Source organism: Callorhinus ursinus, unplaced genomic scaffold, assembly GCF_003265705.2.
Source record: "Callorhinus ursinus isolate GAN/ISIS: 27379988/994484 unplaced genomic scaffold, GSC_fseal_2.0 scaffold22, whole genome shotgun sequence".
NCBI classification, from domain to species: domain Eukaryota; kingdom Metazoa; phylum Chordata; class Mammalia; order Carnivora; family Otariidae; genus Callorhinus; species Callorhinus ursinus.
The window spans coordinates 13,521,796-13,543,376 of NW_027397084.1; the positions used below are offsets into that span (position 1 = coordinate 13,521,796).

At 36.9% G+C, this 21,581-nt stretch overlaps 1 protein-coding gene across 2 annotated transcripts in view; it reads right to left on the minus strand.

The window, feature by feature from the left end:
* HMGCLL1 (3-hydroxy-3-methylglutaryl-CoA lyase like 1) overlaps positions 1-21,581 on the minus strand; it is a 155,841-nt gene that overhangs the window by 85,005 nt on the left and 49,255 nt on the right. The window lies entirely within an intron of this gene.

Genomic DNA, 21,581 nt, shown 5'->3' on the forward strand with positions numbered 1-21,581 from the left:
GATACCATTGTGAAATTTTAATCCATAAATTTGATTCCAACAAATCAGTACTTTTTCCTTTTTTAAAATAGTCGCAGTATAATGAGGTAATCTAATAAGTAGTAGCATTCAGTGTAAATTTGGTCAATAAAAACAGTTATGTAAAGAGCTTTAGAAAATCCTGATAGGATATAATTTTATTACAATGAATAAATAAAACAGGTTTCAAGTAAAGGTATAAAATTCTTGCCTTACTATTTTTTTTTACTCTTAGGAAGCTTATGCTATACTTCAATCTTGATGTTATTTTAATGTCTAAAGTTTAAACTATTATTCAAACAATAATGGAACTATTTCTTTACAGCACTATTTTGACATTTTAATGAAACCTTTCTACATCTGGTTTGATTTAACATATTTTAAAGATTTTGCTGTGACTTTTCATTTACGATCATAAAAATCCCCATAATTTGGTTGATAACATACTTTGCTATCATCTGGCCACAGTCTGGAAATGGCAATATCTAAGTCTATCTGGCCAACAAAACTGGCTATACCTTGGTTAATCAATTTCTTGGGAATCCACTTTATATATGGATTCAAATAATATTTGCATAACACTTTGCAAGAGTATTAAAGATATGCAAAAAGTCATAAAGATTAGAGTGTAATAGTCATAGTTTAGAGATTTTATTTGCTACTGTCATGTGGTAAATTTAGGCACTCCACATTATATATATTTGGACATCTTACTAATATTTTGTCATTATCTGAATACTATAATCTCTCCTAAATACATAGGGTCCTCATCCAAGTTTTCTGAGTTTATTGGGATTTCAACATAAGGCACAAGTCCTAAACAATGACAAAGGGTTTCTCATGAACTGAGAGAAAAAACATTAGAAGTTTCAATTATATTTTGTACACAAGTTACTAAATTTACATTGATGGGATACCAAAGTTAATTTAAAAGTGTCCTAAGACCTTAAAAAGTAATTTTAAAAATTCATTTCAATATTTGAACACTGATTCAATATTTTATGCACTTACTACATATTTAACATGGCACAGAAAAATGAAGCAGACACATAAAACACACAAACCAGCAGGGAAAGATATGTGTGTATATGTGTACATACCAAACCACAAAATATAAATGTCATGTGATCTGGAGTTTATGTAGCACAGATAAGAAAACATTTTTCTTGGTAAGCTAAACTAGAATAATGAGACAAATATTTAAGCTACACTTTGTCTAGGCTAAATGTAAATAACTGAGGGGCCTGTTTTTTAACAGAGCAAATTATTCATAAGGGTTTAATGAAGCAAAACTATTCATAGAACTTGAAACTATTCAAAAATATTCACAGAACAAGACTAGTCACATGTATGTACATATTTTTCTATGATAAATTGAACTTTCTATGTACTGAAAAGGGTTTAATAAGCCTAAACTTAAAACATATGTTTTTATTAAAAGTCTTCAAATAATTATGGGGAGAAAGATTTTATAGAATCTTTTTTTTTAAATCACAAAATTCTTTCATTTTCAAGTCCAATGAAATGAAAGTAAAAACATCTATTACTCTTGATCTCTCTTCCAAATAACAGCTGATAGAGAAAACAGAATATTCACTAAGTAAATATGGTTCATTTCTAACTGAATATATGTTGTCTGATATGTTCAATAAACTGAAATATTTATAATTAATTTTAAATAAAAGTGCAGAAAAAAACTGAGGTTCTATTCTATTTTTTTTTTAGAAGAACTGACTCCTATTCACTTGACACTGATTAACATTTTTTCCTTTTCCCAGAACAAATTCAATTATAAAGATAACACATGGTACAGGGCTTGACGTTCCAGAGCTGCATTATAAAAATTTTTATGGAAGTCTCACATACACTGATGACATATAAAATCACTGCATTTATTATTTTAACTCATTAAGAGTTTAGTCACTAGCAAGACTGCAAAATACGTAAGGGGAGTTTAGTTGTTTTGTATCACCATGGAAATTATTCAATGCATCTCTGTGGCTCTGTTGAAGGTGAGGAGACTGTGTTATGGGGTGGAAATAGTAAGAATTCAACTTAGCATTGTGATCTTAAATGGCAAAAATGTTTAGAGTAGAGTCTAAAATTAATGTGAGGGAAAAAAATATTTAGAGATTCCATCTTTACAGTGTTATCTGCAAAGTGGTATCTACCAAATTATATTACTTGACCACCTCTTACAACTGGATCTTATAACCTAAATATGGAACTCTACTTTTACTCCTTTTTTCTCTGCCCTGATACAGCCAATATGACCAAGTCAAGCATCATCACTGGGCAAGCATTACCCATTGTCCTTTCCTTGACTCCAATCACCTACTAAAGAACTCAAATTTTTCCTCCCGCTCATTCTTTTTTTTTGTTTTTAAGATTTTATTTATTTATTTGACAGAGAGAAAGAACACAAGCAGGGGGGAGTGGGAGAGGGAGAAGCAGGCTTCCCGTGGAGCAGGGAGCCTGATGCGGGGCTCAATCCCAGGACCCCAGGATCATGACCCCAGCTGAAGGCAGATGCTTGAAGACTGAGCCACTCAGGCACCCCCTCCCTCTCATTCTAACAAGACTGCTGCACCTGATTTCTTCTCACGGTATATTAAGAGGGAAACTGAGAAGTGCCAGGAAAAAGAGGAAAAGATAGACAGAAAATCTAAATAAAATAGCAATAAAGTTGGAGGAAAATAGGATGGGAGGTGAGAGATATGTCTTGATGGCAAGATGCTTTTACTGCTCTGGAGCAGAAAACAAATATGAGAAGAGAAGACAAAAGGGCAATTATACAAAATGTTTCTTTAATCATTATGCTGAGTCTCCTGTAATGGGCTTCAAGTAATGCATATAAAGATTGGAATACCATTTGGGTCTTTTACATTGCTATATTATATTTCTGTATGTATGAATTCAGGCACAAACTTTGCCACTAGGATGAGCCCATGATTGTTGTGCTCTTCCAGAATATTGGTATAAATATTCTCATATATTTAAAATGCATAAAATACATTATATAACATACAGTACTCAGTTATACCTATTAAAATTGTTATTCTAGAGTTAAGCAAAAAGTCTATATTCACCATGTCCTACAATATCTGGCACCAGAAATATGTAAATATTTGAGGAGAAACAGGTTTCAAAATGTATAGAACCAGAAGCTAGCCTATAGAAAATTCTGCTAAACATTACATGTGTAAAACTGTAAATGAATGAATCAGTTTTCATCAATGTCAAATTAAATGGAAGTTCTTTCTTATAAATAAATACAATATGCAGTATATAAAATTAAGTACATCATTCAAATTTTTGTTTTTATCTTTTACAAAAATCACAGTATAGAATATATCAAAATTCTCCACTATGAAGGGCACAAAACTATAGTAATTCTTTGGAAATAGTTTATCTGTTTATAAGGTTATACATCACAAAGTATTAGATACAATGTAACAAAACATTACCAAAAATGTATTATTAAACCGAAATACACTCTGCTAACCTACCAAAAACAAAAACAAAAAACAAAACCTTAACACCACAAGAGAAAAGACTGAATCATCTTTCCAGCTTCTCCATAGAAAATATTATACAGTGCTATTATGAGAAAGAGGCAAACTAAGAATATGCAGTCAAAAAATAAAGAAAAAAGTGAAGAAATGGAAAATCACAACTGGACTACAACTAGCAATGAGACTGAATCAGTAAAACTGAACAAAGAAAAGCATAGGACTAGATGAGTTCTATAAAACATTTAAAGAAATCTTAATTCCAATCCTTCTTCCAATTCTTACAAAAAATTCAAGAGGAGGGAATACTTCCAAACTCATTTTATAAGAACATGCAGTGGAAGCTGGTCTTGATACCTTGATACCAGAACCAGACAAGATATAACAAGAGAATAAAACTACAGGGCAATATTCCTAATGAACACAGAGGAAACAATCCTCTGCAAAATACTAGCCAACCAAATAGGATGTGTAAAGGATCATACACCATGACCAAGTGGGATTTACCCCTGGGATGCAAGAAAGATTTAACATGCACAATTAATGTGATACATTACAATGACAGAATCAAGGATAAAAGCCACATGATCGTCTCAATATATGTCAAAATTTGACCAAAAAAATGCTTCATCAAAAAGCATTTAACAAAATTCAATACTGTTTCATGATAAAAACTCTCAAATAAAACTTTAGAAATAGAATAAAATTACTTCGACATAAGAAGGACCATATATGAAGCCCACAGCTATCATTGTACTCAACAGTGAGGAACTTTTCCTCTGAGATCAAGAATAAAACAGGATACCCACTCTTTCCATTTCTATTCAACACAGAATTAGAAGTCCTAGCCAAAGCAATTAGGCAAGAAAAATAAAGGCATGCAAAGGAAAATTAGAAGTAAAATTATCTGTTCACAGATGACATCTTTTTTTTTATAAGATTTTATTTATGGATTTGAGAGAAAGAGAGCATGCAAGTGAGCAGGGGGGGGGGACAGAGAAAGAGGTAGAGAGAAAATCTCAAGGGGACTCTGAGTTGAGTGCAAAGACCAACATGGGGCTTGATCTCATGACCCTGAGACCATGACCTAAGCCAAAATCAAGTCAGATGCTTAACTGACTGAACCACCTAGGCGCTCCACGGATAACATGACCTTAAATGTAGAAAACTCTAAGACTCCACATAAACAAAAACAAAAACCTCTTAGAATTTAAAAATTCAGTAAAGCTACAGGATACAAAATCAGAATACAAAATTCAGTTGCACGAGAACAGAGACATAGATCAATGAAACAGAATAGACAATCCAGAAATGGACCCTCAACTCTATGGTCAATTAATCTTCAACAAAACAGGAAAGACTATCCGATGGAAAAATGACAATCTCTTCAACAAATAGTATTAGGAAAATTGGACAGTCACATGCAGAAGAATGAAACTGGACCACTTTCTTACACCATACACAAAAATAAACTCAAAATGGATGAAAGACCTAAATGTGAAACACAAATCCATCAAAATCCTAGAGGAGAACACAGGCAGCAACCTCTTTGACCTTGGCCACAGCAACTTCTTGCTAGCCACATCTCCAAAGGCAATGGAAACAAAAGCAAAAATGAACTATTGGGACTTTATCAGGATAAAAAGTTTTTGCACAGCAAAGGAGAGAGTCAACAACAATAAAAGGCAACCTGCAGAATGGAAGAAGATATTTGCAAATGACTTTTCAGATAAAGGGCTAGTATCCAAAATCTATAAAGAACTTATCAAACTCAACACCCACAAAAAGAAATAATCAGGTCAAGAAATGGGGAGAAAACATGAACAGTCATTTCTCCAAAAGAAGACATACAAATGGCCAACAGACATATGAAAAAATGCTCAACATCACTCAGCATCAGGGAAATCCAAATCAAAACCACAATGAGATACCACCTCACACCAGTCAGAACAGCTAAAATTAACAGGTTAGGAAACAGCAGATGTTGGTGAGGATGTGGAGAAAGGGGAACCCTCTTACACTGTTGGTGGGAATGCAAACTGGTACAGCCACTCTGGAAAACAATATGGAGGTTCCTCAAGAAGTTAAAAATAGAAATACCCTACAACCCAGCAACTGCACTACTAGGTATTTATCCAAAGGATACAAACAGTGATTCAAAGGGGCACATTCACCCCAATGTTTGTAGGAGCAATGTCCAAAATAGCCAAACTATGGCAAGAGCCCAGATGTCCACTGACAGATGAATGGATAAAAAAGATGTGGTGTGGGGCACCTGGGTGGCTCAGTCGGTTAAGTGTCTGCCTTCGGCTCAGGTCATGATCCCTGGGTCCTGGGATCGAGTCCCACATTGGGCTCCCTGCTCCTTGGGAGCCTGCTTCTCCCTCTACCTCTCTCTCTCTCTCATGAATAAATAAAAATAAAATCTTTAAAAAGATGTGGTGTGTACACGTACACACACACACACACACACACACACACACACACACACACACACACGGAATATTACTCAGCCATCAAAAAGAATGAAATCTTGCCATTTGCCACAACGTGGATGGAACTAGAGGGTATTATGCTAAGCAAAATAAGTGAGAGGAAGACAAATACCATATGATTTCACTCCTATGTGTAATTTAAGAAAAAAAATGAACATAGAGGAAGGGAAGGAAAAATAAGATAAAAATGGAGATGGAGGTAAACCATAAGAGACTCTTAACTACAGGAAACAAACTGAGGGTTGCTGGAGGGGAGATTGGTTGGGGGATGGGGTAATTGGCTGATGGGCATTAAGGAGGGCACTTGATGTCATGAGCACTGGGTGTTATGTGCAACTGATGGATCACTAAATTCTACCCCTGAAACTAATACACTATATTTTAACTAAACTGAATTAAAAAAAATCATTTAAAAATCAGTTTCATTTCTATTCACTAACAAACCATCCAAAGAGGAAATTAAGAAGACAATCTCATATACAATAATATCAAAAAGAGTAAAGTACTTAGGAACTAAGTTAACCAAGGAGGTGGAAGAACTATACATGAAAACTATAAAACATTGATGAAAGAAATTAAAGAAGCCAGAAACAAACAAAGACATCCCATGTTCATGGATTCCAAGATTTAGTGCTGTGAAAATGTCCACACTACACAAAGTGATCTATAAATTAAAGATGCAATCTCTATCAAAATCTCAATGCCATTTTTTTACCAAAATAAAAAAAAATCCTAACATTTATATGAAACCACAAAGAAACCCAAATAGCCAAATTAATCTTGAGAAAGAAGAATAAAGCTGGCTTTATTACACTTCCTGATTTCAAAATATATTTCAAAGCTACAGTAACTAAAACAACATGGAAGACAGACATATAAACCAATGGAAAAGAATAGAGAGCCCAGAAATAAACTGATGCATATACGTTCAATTGATCTTTGACAAGGATGACAAAAATACACAATGGGGAAAACACAATCTCTTCAATGAATGGTGCTGGAAAAACTAGATACCAACATGTAAAAGAATGAAATTGGATCCTGATCTTATACCATACATAAGAATGAACCCAAAGTGGACTAAAATTTAAGAACTGGAACCATAAAACTCTTAGGAAATAATAATAAAAAAAAAGCTTTACAGCACTAATCTTGGCAATGACTTTTCATATATGACACCAAAAAGATAACCAACAAAAGCAAAAACAGACAAGCAGGACTACACACAACTAAAAAGCTTCTGCACAGCAAAGAAAACAGGAGAGTGGAAAGGCAACCTACAAATTGAGAGAAAATATTTGCAAACCACATATCAGTTAAGAGGTTAATATCCAAAATATAGAAGGCATGCTGCCACCCTCATAGGAAAAATAAGAACCCAATTAAAAAATGGGCAAAGAATTTGAATAGACATATTTCCAAAGAAGACATACAAATGGCCAACAGATATACACATGCTCAATATTGCTAGTCATCAGGAAACACAAATCAAAACCACAATAAGATAATTACTTTACACATGTTAGCATGGCTAGTATAAAAAACACAGAAGATAACAAGTGTTGGCAAGGAAGTGTGTGGAGAAAATGGAACTCTTGTACACTGTCCATGAAAATGTAAAATGGTGCACCCACTATGGAAAACAGTGTGAAAGTGCCACAAAAAACATTAAAAATAGAAATACTGTATGTTCCAGCAATCCTACTTCTAGATATTTATCCATAAGAATTAAAATCAAAATCTTGAACAGATACCTGCATTCCCAAGTCAGAGCAGCATCATTCCCAATATCCAAGATGTGGAAATAATCTAAATCTCCATGGATGAATGAATGGATAAGAAAATGTGGTACAGTTATAGAGACAAAAAGTAGATTAGTGGTTTTCTAGGACTGGGGAGACAAGGCAATTGGAGAATGATAGTCGCTAAGGGGTGGAGAGTTCTTTTTGCATGACAAAAGTGTTCTTAAATTGATCACGGTAATGATTATACATGCTATGAACATATTATAAGCCATTGAGTAGTTCATTTTACCTACATGAATTGTATGGTATATAAGTTATAACACAATAAACTGGTTTTTAAAAAAGTAATAAAAAAGAAAATGTGGTATAAACTGACAACAAAATATCAAAAAAAGTAAATTCTGCCAAATGCAACACAGATGAACCTTGAGTACATTACGCTAAATGAAATAAGCCAATTGTAGAATGATAAATACTGCATAATTCCACCTATATGAGGTATCTATAATATAGTCAAACACATAGAAGCAGAGAGTACAATGGTGATTGTGAGGGGCTGAGGGAAAAGGGGAAATGGGGAGTTGTTATCCAATGGGTAAAGTTTTAGTTATGCAAGATGGTTAACTTCTGAATGTGTTCTACAATATACGACCTATATTTAGCAATACTGTATGGTACCCTAAAAATTTAAGAGGGTAGATCTCATGTTAAGTTTCCTTCCCATTAAAAAAAAGGTATTATGATGTAACCTCAGACAGTTAATTTTTAAAATACTTTTCCTTAATTTCAAGGTAACTTTGATACTTGATAACTTTTAAAACTATAATTTCATGAGGTTTTGTGCTCATTCAAAATTAACTGTTAATTTTACTACCTAATTTTATACTTGACATTACACACTCTTTATTCTTAATGAAGGTCCTCCAATTGATACCTTCAAATTCAGAACTTCTCTACAAGTGGTTAGCCTGTGTCCCCTAGTGATTCCCAGATCTCAGAATGAGATAGCCCTGAATGGTCCAGATACTACCAGTTAGCAACAGCACAACAATTACTCCATTTAGAGTTATGAGACCCACGTGCTGGCCAACTACTCTCAAAACTAAATGACCTCAGGTTCCAGATCATACTTTGCACCTTACCAAAAACACAATCCTTGAAGAGGAAGGCAATTGAGCCATACATACCTAATGTTTGTTCATTGGAAAACTACATATTTCCTAGTTCAAATGTTTGTGATAAGGGACCTTGACAGAGGCAGCGAGGTTAAAACTTGACAGTATTTCAGAAGCATCAAATAGGAAGTAAAGTTACTAAGAGGAGAAGAAGGGGAATAGACTATAATAGGATGTGCTCTTTGGGTAGCATGATTAACATTAATAAGTTTCATGGAAATGAAAGAAGATCCTAAACAGAGTAAAAGTTGGGTCAGAACATTGACCCCACCATCATTCAAAGGAATCTTTGTCATTGTCAGCATGGATGCCTCCCTTACCCTGACCCATATACTTTATCTTTGTTGATGCAAGCCAGGCACCCACTGTGATATGGAATCAGGGGACTAAACAGAGACATACAGAACCTAAAAAGCATAAAGAAAAAGACTCACTGAGAGAACAAGAGACTCTAAAACATATGTGGGGGGATAGGACATTTGGAGAGGTAAGGAAAGTGAATTTTCAAACTCCCATAGTAGGATACAAATTAGGTCCCTTTTAATCTTCCATATGACGCACAAGTGAAAACTGGAAGGACTTTAATTATTTTGACCTTCTGAATGTATATATGCAAGTCATTGCCAACCCATGATCCTGTGGGACCCAAAATTTTATTTTAATTACATCCAACTGAAAGAATTAAGACCCTTCCTCTTGTTAGCTATGCTCTATGTAGACACAGACTTACTGAGAACCATGCCTGGAAATCTCCTAGAAAACCTATTCCCACCAGCAGGAATATGCGCATGGTCTGTAGCACCTACTGCAAGGTCCAGTGTACTTTGAGAATTGCTTCTCAAACACCAATGTCTGAAGACTGCCTGGGTCAGAATTAACTGGGATGGTTTATAAAATGCCTATTTCTATATTTCATGGCAGCCCCAATGGATCAAAATTTCTGAGAGCATAAACTGTAAATGTGCATGTTGGAGAAGTTCCTTGGTTGATTTATATGAAGAGTCTACAGGAGTCTGAACCTCCAGCCTGGAGTGAAGAATCAAAATTTTAGAGTAAGTTTCTCCTTCAACTCACACAGACCCAATGGAATAAGATTTTTCTTTTGCTTTCTATGAGCATCACCACTGTCCAGAGTGTGGTTAAGTCACACCACCCCCAACTATTTGACTCCAGAAAACTGGTGTCACCTTAGATCAGACCCCCATGACCACAATAGCTGAGGACAGCATTATATCACAGTTACTCATTCCTTGGCTAGAACCCTGTGCCCCTCTCCCCAGTATTTCAGAATAGTTTGCAACTAAGCCCTTGAAAGTTTTGAGAACTCCAGAATCCTATTTTTCCTTAATAGTTCATCTAGTTCTTGAAGTGCTCCCAAATTTCCTCTAGCCATAGCAAAATGTCAAGCTGCTTTGCCTCTCTGATCCTCTGCATGTACTAACTGCCTGAAAATCATTTTTTTCGAGTTCATTTATTTCATCCAATATTCAGCTCAAAAACTCCTAAGATATTCTCAACAATCAGCTTGAGTCACATGTCTCTGTTATCTCCATAGCTATGTGTGTATAACATTGCTCTCATCACATTTTGTATGATTTGTTGTTTTATATGTTTCTCTCCCTGACTAAATTATTAGCTCCTTGAAGACTTTGCATAAAAGGCATTTAATAAATGAATGAACTGAAATTTCTCTTCCTTGTTATTTATTCTATTTTGAATTCAACCCATCTTGAACCATGATTCTTTTCTCTACTAATTCTTCTAAGATTTTACTGTTAGCAATGATGGTGATAATGATAAAAACAAACATTTACTTTATGCCAGTCTGTATGTTAGACATGTGTGTTGAATTCCTTGTTTGCATTATCTATTTAAGTGTTTTTAACAACCCAATGAGAGCAACAATTTTTGTAAAAGATAACGAGATATTAAGGATGAGGAAGATTACCCAGCTAGTGACTGGGAGCTGGGATGGGACCCAAGTCTACCTGACTGTAAAGCACATTCTCTAATACCTCCTTGATAAATATAACCCCTATATCTTGTCTTTATCTTTTATCTTAGTCATTGCTAAAGATTTCAGGTGTCACAAGATCAAGGGAAAAGCTCCTAGAAAGATCCCACCCTCAAGCTAAACAATTTTGGTGGGGACACATGGTTTATCTAAACCAGTGCCTCCCAAACTAGATTCATCATCAGAACTACTTGAGGTACTTTAAAATATACAGATTTCTTGGACCCATCTGTACAGATTCTGATTCTGTTCTGCTGTAAGACACAGGTATCTTTAGTCCCAAAACTTCTCAGGAGATGTTAGCCATCAACAAGACAGAATCACAGCAGATTCAATCACAAAGGCTTTTGCTGGCTTCTGCTCAAGGGAAGACCAATCAGTGCATTTGAGGCTCCCACTTCAATAAAGGAGATTCATTTTATTTTTATTAAGAGGCAAATACAGATTATGTGGATCTAAAATGACTGAAATAGGGAGAGGAAGCTTCTTTAAGAAAAATACAAAAATATCTAACTTTTGTAACTTTCACTGAAATATATGACCAGGTGACTACATTGCTAGGGTCCCTCTTGGGAGGGAATCTATACAAACATTTCAACGTAGTTTTCCTGTCTGTAGCACATATTGAGGTCCTAACAATGGAAAAAAATTCCATGGATTAAAAAATAAATGAAAGTTCGGAAATTACCAACCTTGGTGAAATGTCTTACTATGCTCTTAACAATGTCAAGATAGTTAAGGATCTTCATGAAATACACATTCATGGTGTCTTACTGTATTCTTTTTCCTTCCCACTTCAGGGGGAAAAAAAAAACTATCAAGAAAGTAATGAGATCAGTCTGGAATGTCTTATTCTTGGTATATCCATAATATCTGAGTCAATCTATGTTCATAAATTCTCTGTTTTAATAAACCATTGTAAATTCTGCCAGGAAATAGACTTAAACTCACGGACTTATAACCCTCATTTTCCCCTGCTTGCTAGTGTAGTCTGCGGAATCATTTTTAAAAATATTTTTGAAGGATTTTGTTTTTGTTTTTGTTTGCCCCAACACCTCCACCATCACCCAGGACAACATTCACATAAGTTCAAAATAAACAACCAATGTCAGAAGGCATTTGCCTACCATCTCTACTAGCTAGATGAGACGTAACTGACGGTATTACTTTCCATATGCAGGAGTGTAGGAGGAAAGATGGGTACAGAATGCACAATTTCTTCAACACATGCGATCGATTACTATAAAAATGTAAATAATGTGGTTTCAGACACTATAACTCAATTTGAGCAGTAACTCCTCTTAAACGTAATACATTCGTAATTTCAGTAATGAGAAAAAATGAGACTAGGGCTCTTCCTGACAATTCTGGGTGAAAATGCTCTACCCAGCTATGAATAGCATTGTAGCCTGAGTACTATAACCTTGTCTCATTCACAGGCTCTGCACAAACCCCATATATCTTAGCCTCAGTAGCACACAGGAAATCTTGGTCTGCTTGAAGAAGTAAGACAGTTTTAATAAATCACAGTCTTATAATAATAAACACAGGAAATCTCTGGAAAATTGAACATCTAGTTTTCTCCCTCCACCCAATACCCTGTTTTGGCTACACTACTAAAATGATCTGACACCACACTTAAAAAACTTCTTAAGTCCAGAAGCCTTAAAACTAATTTGGTCTGGTGTATAATTTCCTGTTCTTCTTTATTCAACATTACCTTTGTGTTCTAAGGACTTTTGTACTGCCCGGTATTGGATAGCATGCACGTTTCCAAGAGTGACCAAATCAAGTAACATATGACCTCTACTCTTATGCAAATGCAGGCAGGACATTTTAATCATAATCCATGAAGGTCTACAAATATTCATTTTTAAATTATAAAATAAACCTAATCTACCCAATGGATGTGTGGGTTATAGACCGGAAGACCAATGTTTCAGACGGAGAAACCAGTCATTTTATTCAATAACATTTCCCAGTTTCCTAAGATAAAACAAATACACATTAGTTATTCTTTGTTCAGGTCAATGCCTTCGTGACCACCCTCCTGGTCTTCCCGTGTCAAAACAATCATGTTCCTAACATCACTCTGAAGTAGGGGCAAGAAGTCTCAAAGCGCCCAGTACATAATTTTCTTTCCATTCAACTGTGTTGCCTCTCATATATCATGCCTTTGTGTTTGATAATAACACTGTCAACATTGTTATTTTCCATGCATGGAAGAAGTCATTTTTAAAATACTGTATCTAATTGTACTCCTTCTACACTGACTAAATGGAGTTTCCCTTCGCTACTTATACTTCTTTCTATAAGCTACCCCTGCCCACAGCGGATAGTCACACTGACAAGAAGAGGGTAAGCCTGGGTCGTTTGAGGGAGACTATCAGTAACGGCTATAGTAAAATGGTCTTACTACTGTGACAAGCAATGCCGTCAGTGGGAAAGTTGTATGATCAAATACAATGATTTGGCCATCATATGGATCCGGAGATCTCTATTTTGTCAACAGTACAGAACACAGAACTTTAAAAGGTTGGACAGAGTGACATATGGCAAATTGCTTAGTGTGTTCAGTTTATCAGGTTCTACCTTATTATAACTAATTTACCGATATTCATTTGATTTGAAAACCTCTAAGTTTTCATTGTTTTTAGTGATCTAATTCCCATTATCCATTTTAATTTTACAATTGCTTTATTGTGTCAATATTATGGTTATTGTTAGCAAATACACATTATTCAATTTGAGCTCAACGAAGAACTTGATGCGGTTGTTAATAGATGCAATAAAGGCAATGAATGGGCAAATGAATAAATGGAAAGGATCTAAGCCATAGATTAAAAAAATACTTTGCCAAATCACATCATAAATGAGTAAGAGTCAGGTCCCAGATTTTTTACCATACCATTAGAAAATGAATAGGTTATTATATCTAAACAGTAGATATAATAATATCACGAAAGCTCAGGAAACCTGCGACCTGAGGGCTTGGAGAAAAGTACAACTGTTTTGGGGTTACTAAGAAATGCATTTCTTACTACATACTGTAAGCTGAATTCAATACAAAATTCATCAGTCTTAACTGAGAGTGCCATAGAAAAGTAATGCTACAAAATTTATAAGACTTGGTTATAAAAGGCACACCATTTTTGCCTGTCTCTTGGAGCACTCACCTTTGCAATTCTAAACCACCATTTTAGATGTCTTAGGCTGCCATGATGTAAAGAAATCCAAACTAGCCTATACAGAGAGACCACAAAGAGCAGTTCTATGAACACACGGAGAAGGAGGTGTCCAGCCAGCTCCCAGCTGCCCCGGCCTCCCAGTCCCTGCTGGTGCAGCTCTGACCACCATCTGTGGAAAACCTCTAGCCAGAGGTGCCCAACTGAGCCATGTCAAAATTCTTGATAGAAACCATAAGCAAAAACAATGGTTGTTACTGTCTCAGGAGATGGAATTTGGGGATTATTTGTTATGCAGATAATCAAAAAGGACCAGCATTCATTTTACTAGCTTTTGGGGCATGGGGCAATTTCATATATGCGAATGAATACACATGTACACGCACACATAGAATATTTGCCACATGTTACACAATCAGTGGAACAACACTGGACATACTGAAGCAATCTAAAGAGGCTGTGCTTTATGCCATTAAATGCTGGGAAAAAAGGAGGTAGAAAATATTATACGCTTGTTTTTTATTTTCTTGAAGAGCTAATGTAATTTTTCTATGTGGATATAGCTTTCATAGCACAATTTTATCCCCATCTACTTTGAATAACTATCAGAGCTCATTTACTAAAGAACTTTGTGTCTATTTTTCTCTGAGATTAAATATTGAATATTGAGCAAATTTTTTTGACATGTAAGAAATTCAACATGCTCAAGTTGGAGGGGAAAAAACACTACTACAGTTAGAAACTATTGCTAAAAAAAAAATAGACGCTTAAACTTCTTTTGGGGCACTTGGGTGGCACAGTAGGTTAGGTGGGGGACTCTTGATTTCAGCTGGGGTTGGGGTCTCAGGGTTGTGGGAATGAGCCCTGTGAGAGGCTTCGGGCTAAGGGCGGAGCCTGCTTAGGATTCTCTCTCTTTCTGTAACTCCCTCACCCCCATATGTGTGTCCACACTCTCTTTCTCTCTCAAAACAAAAATGAAAAGCTTCTTTAATATAAGCCTATTTTATAAGGAAGCAGCACCGGTGTGCGCACCTGGACTGGCAATTCAGGAGATAATAAAAAGGAAATGGAGACCTCACCAATGACTAGTCTGGCGCTCTGAACTGGTTGGTACCTAATGCTGACTGAGATAATTACACAGACACATCTCTGCTATAGAAAAGGTATGTGGAAGACCTAAAGCCATGGAGTAGGACAGCAATTAAATGGAAGACAATCTTAGTGTGTAGCAGAATAGTGTCTTAAACAGAGAACTGAGTACACTAAGGCAACATCTGGTGAAGAGAATCAGGGCTAAATTCTGCTCCTCCTTCAGCTCCTCCCTGAACTAGCTGGGTAAAAGGACTCCTGTAGTCATGAAATGGGCTGTGGTCTTGGTAAATCTCTTCTGCATCCTCTTTGGGGAGATGGCAGGGGCCAACTCATCTGCGGTGTAATGAATGAGACTTGCACTGGAACACTTCCCAGATGATGATTACCCTGTCAGTTAACTGTGCCTCATAAGCAGAATAATGTGGGGGCTGTGTATGCACATGCTCTCTCAACAACCCTCTCTCTCTCTCTCACACACACACACACTTACACACATGCACACACTAACACACTCAACATCTATGCTAAATCACCCCTTTCCTTGCTTCTTCTCCACACACCCATCCTTTCAACAAGAGCAGAGCCAGAAAGAGAAGCAGGGGGATACTCAAAAGCAGAAGCTACCACCTCCCACATCTCATCAATGTAAATCTAAATCTGAAACTTCAATCCAGTAACTGTTTTCACTACTAATAAAGAATTCTATCACACAAAAGGAGGGCAGGGAAAAGTTCACCCATTCCTTGCTCACATTGTTCTTTGGCCATATTTTTAATTGTTCAATGATTTGTAAGTAATTGTTAGTCTTTTAAGTGTATTTCTTTCTACTTTTACAGAGAAAATCTATTTCTACATCACGACTTAAAAATTAAGAGGGAGCATTTGCTGAGATTTTGCATATGACCTATGTAACAGTGTTATATGCATGTTATCTTTTTCTTTTTCTTTTTAAGATTTTATTTGAGAGCAAGAATCAGCGGGGGGGGGAGCATGAGCAGGGGGAGGGGCAGAGGGAGAGAGAGAGAAGCAGAGACTCCCCTGTGAGCAGGGAGCCTGACATGCGGCTCAATCCCAGAACCCTGGGATCATGACCTGAGCCAAAGGCAGACACTTAACCCACTGAGCCACCCAGGCACCCCTGTAGTCTTACTTTTCTGTAAATAATGTTCACTTTAATCACTCATGTGAATCAAAGTATTTAAAACCAAGTTGCTAAATACTACGAATGTAAAAGCCTTGTTCACTTTTGGAAATTATTGTATTTATAATGATTTAAATAGCTTACTCCTCAGGGTGCCTGGGTGGCTCAGATGGTTAAGTGCCTGCCTTTGGCTCAGGTCATGATCTCTAGGTCCTCGGATCAAGCCCCACGTTGGGCTCCCTGCTCAGCAGGGAATCTGCTTCTCCCTCTTCCTCTGCTTCTCCCCACTGCTCCTGCTCTATCTCTGTCTCAAATGAATAAATAAAAAAATTCTTAAAAAAAAATAGCTTACTCCTCAAAAACTAATGATGTAATGTATGGTGATTAACTAACTAACTAACTAACTAACTAACTAACTAACTAACTAAATAGCTTACGACTAAGAGCCACATTCCAAAATAGCAGTAAGCCTATCTTTTTTTATAAACATGTTTTCTTTCTGCTGTTATTGTTCATTCCATAGGAAGTAAGGGGCTATCTGGATTCATTTCAAATGTTCTTATATGTCACACTTAGGAAAACCTTTTTTCCAGATAAGTTGTAAAGAACATTTTTTTTTTTTTTAATGGCAGGTATTTTATCATCTCTGACCATTTCGATTATAGGTGTGGGATCCTGTTTTATATGGCACCCTGCTACTGTGGAACTTTTCTTCTAGCTGCTTTAGAAAGCTGCTGCCAAACAAAACAGTGGGAGGCAAATGTAAAAATGCTTTAAAATGCTAAAAAAGGAATAAGCGAACAAGCAGCAATCTAAACATAAACTAAAGGACTATTCCCATGACCTACGTTTAAGGGAAAGAAATAGAAGAAAATGCAGAGAACTCATGGAAGACCGATTTAGAGACACATTTGTTGTCTCTAGAAGTGGAAATTACTTCAGACAATTACACGTAAGCTTTTGGACTAAAATTGTTCTGTCACATCTCAGACCTTGCTTTAAGTTAGAGGAGTCTGATGTCATGACATTTTCTTCAAAAATGAGTGATTAGGATATAAAATTTCAAAAGAAAAATTAACATTATGAATTAGTTCTGCTAATTTAATGTTTTTTGTTGTTGTTGTTAGCATAAAGACAACGAAATCAGCAGAATTACATGATGAGATGACCTCCAACCACAACAATAAAACCTGCTCTGCTCAGGCAAGCTCAGTGAAATCTAAAACCCAAACACAACTATGGAAAAATCAGGGCGCCTGGGTGGCTCAGTTGGTTAAGCAACTGCCTTCAGTTCAGGTCACGATCCAGGAGTCCCTGGATCAAGTCCTGCATCAGGCTCCCTGCTCGGCAGAGAGTCTGCTTCTCCCTCTGACCCTCCCCCGTCTCATGTGCTCTCTCTCTCTCCCCCCCCTCATTCTGTCTCAAATAAATTAAAAATAAAAAAAGCTATGGAAAAATCAAACTGCAAAAATGGGATATTCTCAATATTGCCCTTTGAAAAGCCCTTGATATATTTTGTAGTAAGTGACTGGTATAACTTTGGAAGAATCAATCTGCTATCTTTGATTTAGGCACACTGCCTAAATCATACTCTCCCCCCCTTTTTCTAACAGATTTGTGATTTTCAGTTCTAAGATTTAATTATTTGACAGAGAGAGAGGGAGAGTGCTAGTGTGTGCACAAGCAGGGGGAGCGGGAGAGGGAGAGAGCTTGGTCCCAAGACCCCGGGATGATGATCTGAGCCAAAGGCAGATGTTTAACTGAGTCACCCAGGTGCCCCTGGATTTGTGATTTATTTAAAACACTTTTTTTTTTTGGTTTGGAATGCCTGTAACCGCATGAAAATTAAAAGTGAAATATGTAACGTATCTTTAGTATTTGAAGGACAAGTATCTTCGATTATTCAAATTGGGCCTACCTGATCCAATATTTAAACTAAACACACTTTAATCTTTAAGAAAAAGGTTTTTTAAAGAAGGAAGGTAACTTGTGTGAAGTCCAGTCAGTCCATCTGCTAGTCAGGCATTCCCTCAGGTAACACTACTGAGCACTGGTCACCAACCAGGTGCTCTGGTCTCTGGGCATTCACATGCAGGGATCCATTCATGGGCCTTATTGCCCTGAACACTCCCATGCTCTAGGCAGCACTGCTGGGACTTCCCAGGCTCAAACAAAGTCAGGGACTCAAGCTCAGAGCAGAATGTAGACAGAAACAAGTACCAGAAATATTTCCTCCTCACCACAGCTGTCCCCAAGAGCTACAAGGGGAATTCCATCATTTATTCAATAACACTTTGAGCCTAGGAAGCGTTCATTAAATCTCAATTGTTTAAGTCCTGAATTCACCTCCAGACCAAGCCCAGAATAAATCATCTTTTTTTATGGTCCCATCACATATCTACTTAATGTGAGATCAGAAAGCATTTTCCTATTACTGCATACAGAGGGACTGCCTTCCCTTTTGCTTTGACCATCTGATCTTTGAACTAGCTAAACAAGATGTATGGCCCTCCAGTTAGGGTTCTAGCCTCTTCTTTCTAAATGTCACCGGATGTGTCCTAGATTAGTTTCAAGAATAATCTCTCGAAGATTTCCCAATGTTGTGTAATAATAGATTATGACAATGGGCATCATTTTAGTAAAGAAGAATATTTTGTAGGCAGCTTTATAAAACCATGGGAAAATAATGTCTTGAAGAGGACCCAGTAAAATATATTATCTGAAATACAAGTTTGATTGATCATCAGTTAATATGACCAAGACCTCTCCAGCTTCCTGACATTACCCTCAAGTTATACCTGCCTTTCCAGTTTCTCTCCAACAATAATCAAATCTGTGAAATGAGCACTAACTGAATCAAACAAAGGCAATTTCATGAACACTTAAACATGGTAAAAGGGTGTCACATTCTTTTAAAATTAATGACAGCTCATAAAATCACAATGGCTAATCATTTTACAAAATGGCAATGTCAAGGAAGTATGTCTAGTCTCATAAAGCTATCTGTGCCTTCTTAAGGAAAAGATCTGTAGCGTTCATTACACAGGACCAAAGACATGAACAAAAGAGTCAGCTGTCCGTACCAAAAAGTTGAAAGTATGATTGTTTCAGGCTGATTGCTTCATTGTTCATTTCACAATTACTTATTAAGCACCTACTTACTAGGCACTAAGCAAGGGGGTACAGTGATGAACAAGACCAACACGGCCACTCCTTCCATAACTCTTATAGTCTAGGAAACAGGTAATTTTAAAAATGTTTACCAAAAAATATATGATTATAAACAGTGACAACTGGGATGAAGGAAAGTTACATTTTTGTTTCGGGAAAAATAAAAGTAACCCTGATATTTGAAAACTGCCCCTGTGAAAAGTGGTGTATTACTGTTAATTCTATTGCAGCTTCCGTTGCTTCCTAGGTCTTGCAATTAAAAGGCTTCACTGTTTTAAGCCTTTTTACATCATCCTATTGTAACTGCAGAGCAATGTAGAAATTGAGATCTACATAAGCAAGGACACATAAGGTGCTATATAGATACAGAGGCAGGACTTGTAATTAGGGAACAAGAAGCAGTTTGGTTTGGCACAACCTTCAGCAAAATGAAGTAGAGAAATAGAGTTAAGGCTGGAAATGAAAGAAGGGGCTAAGGTACAAAGGACCTGGAATACCAGACTAGTTTCCAGACTCTTTTAATGGGGAGAAGGCAATCTCTGAAGAACTTAGAGGGGCACCTGGGTGGCTCAGTCAGCTAAGTGTCTGACTTTGGCTCAGGACATGATCTCAAGGTCCTGGGATTGAGACCCATATCAGGCTCTCCGTGCTCAGCAAGGAATCTGCTTCTCCCTTTACCTTTGCCCCTCCTCCCACTTGCCCGTGCTCTCTCCCTCTCTCTCAAATAAATAAAACCTTTAAAAAACATAAAGAACTTAGAAGGCTGTTATTTCTGGGAAATTTTAGAAGAAATAGGCAAAATTTAAAAAGAAAGGAGAAATAGTGCTTATGAATATCACTTAAGTGACTACCACAATAATTGGCTAATAAGGGTGTGGATTACTAATGTTACCAATAGGACTGAAAAGAAGATACGTATATAGGCTATGCTGAGGAAAAATAATTTTTGTGTCAGTAACTGACTAGATATGGAAGAGAGATCTTTGAGTACTGAAGTCCAGGACTCCAAAGAGAACTGATGAGCTATTTACATAAAGCAGGGTGGTCAGAAAGGAGTGTGATTTTGACCCACCTGAGCTTGAGGTACACTGGTGGTACATCTAGCTGAAGCTTATCAGAGAAGGCAGGACAGAAATACAGATGTGTCAGCCTTTTAAGGTGACTGTTGACGTTGGAAGAATAGGCAAAGAAGAGAGCACAGAGAAAATGACTGAAGGCAGAATGTTATGGGAACTTTAAACTTGTAATGAAATGATGACAGAAAAAAAGAGCAAATGGGAGTGTAAATGAAGGAGGATCACTGAGAATAACAGCACCAAAGGAATGGGATGAGAAAGCAATCAATGAAGTGCTCGGGAGAGACAGAAGGATGCAAGGAATGAGAACATGTATTAGATAGCGAAGGAAAAGGGACTTAATGGTTACTAATCACGTTTCAAAGACCAGAGCCAAGTCTCAGAAGTGATGATTGCTGCCACCTGCCTGTCAACTCTAGGTAAAGCTCTATCCTCTTTTAAGAGAAGATTCTAGGGGCACCTGGGTGGTGCAGTCGGTTAAGCATCCCACTCTTGGTTTTGGCTCAGGTCATGATCTCAGGGTCTTGAGATCAAGCCCCGAGTCTGGCTCCATACTCAGCGTGGAGTCTGCTCTCCCTCTGGCGCTGCCCCTCCCACTCATGCTCTCTCTTTCTCCCTCTCTCTAAAATAAATAAATCTTTTAAAAAAGAGAAGATTCTAGACAACTCCCTTTGCCTTGTGTATGATAGGCAGATAAATTTCTCTAGCAAATCTAAGTGCTAAAAAAAAAAAAAAAAAGGCAAAGAGTAGGAGTCAGTTGACTGAGAAACCGACTCTTGATTTTGGCTCAGATCATGATCTCAGGGTCATGAGATCAAGCCCTGTGTTGGCCCCATGCTGAGCGTGGAGCCTGCTTAAGATTCTCTCTCCCTCAGCCCCTCCCCTGCTCCCTCTCCATTCTGACGGAGAAAAAAACTAAAGCACCTGAAAATATTCAGATTATTCACAAGGTCAGTA